This window comes from Hydra vulgaris, chromosome 12 (genome assembly GCF_038396675.1).
Source record: "Hydra vulgaris chromosome 12, alternate assembly HydraT2T_AEP".
NCBI classification, from domain to species: Eukaryota; Metazoa; Cnidaria; class Hydrozoa; order Anthoathecata; family Hydridae; genus Hydra; species Hydra vulgaris.
In genome coordinates this window covers 1846096-1847500 of record NC_088931.1, presented here as the reverse complement: position 1 = coordinate 1847500, position 1405 = coordinate 1846096, and positions in this window count along the sequence as shown.

The following is a 1405-nucleotide window of genomic DNA, read 5'->3' as shown; positions in this document are numbered from 1 at the left end:
CCCAACAAAGAAACTTGTCCATATGTTGACATAAATGTTGAACAAAAAAACCTGTCCATACGAGGAAGTAAAATTAAGCAAAAACAATTGCCTATCCGTATATAAACTTGCAATTGAAACGCTCAAAAAGGAGACGAAAACTGTATAATAAATTTTAAAAAAAATTTAAGCCACTAAAAATGGACAGAGGTACAAAAAATTATTTTTACTAATGCCTGATTAAAAATGCAAAAAAATCGTATTATAATACGCTAGTTTCAAAAAGCCAATCTAATATCAAAAAATCATGGGCCATAACTAACAACACAATGGGAAAAAATAAAATAAGTCCATCTTCACTACCTGAGAGAAAAAATATCGACAACATTGATATATTCTGTCAAAAGTAATTTTCAAAAGATTTCAACAAATGTTTCACAATAATTGGACCAAAACTTGCTAATAAAATGATACTAACATCAATTAAAATATACCATAATACCTATAAAAATTCAAAAAGTTCCAAAATCACTAATACTAATTTAAGCTATAATTTAAAGAATTTAAAGCAGCATATTCTTATTTAAAGAAAAATAAGTCACCCGGATGTGACAAAATCTAGTAATACAGTTGTTTTTAACAAAACTAACCTCAGCAGACCTTTGTTTTATATACATAAAATTATCACTAAAGTGTTTTCTCTGATGCTTTCAAAATATCCAAAACAATCCCAATTTATAAATACAATAATCACTCAGAGATTACAAACTATTGACCGATATTATTAATTTCTGTATTTTCAAAACTATTCGAGCGCATAATTTATAATCTAATCGTAATTTATAGAATCTTTTAATATTTTACTTAAAACAAGTTATTTTATCTAAAACAATATAGATTGTACTTTAGGAGTTTTTTTTTCAACAATGGTATCTAAAAACTCTATATGGATGTGAAAATTGATTTAAATAAAGCAAATATTTGGTTTCGGGCAAACAAACTATTATTTTGTTCCATAAAAAAATACAATAGTTAAATATGCCTCCTAAAATGCCTGATCTTTTTTTATATGAAAACTAATTAAAAAGTTAGTCACTATAAAGTTCTTAGAAAATCTTATTGATGAAAATTTATCCTGGTTTCTCCAAAGAAAATGTGTTGGCCTATTTCAATGTTTCATCAGCTATGCCAATATATCATGGGGAAGTACGGAAATAACAAAACTTTTTATGAAAGATCTGAAATGATTTGTAATGAATATCTATCGGCATCTAATTTTTATTTGTAAATTTTAGAACAACCTCTTGCCAAAAAATTTTAAACAAATTTGAAATAAATTCGAATGAAAAGTCAGGTATTTTTGCGTTAATACGCTAAGGAACCAAAAAACTGTTTTTATTGATAAAGGCTTTAAATAAACTACGCC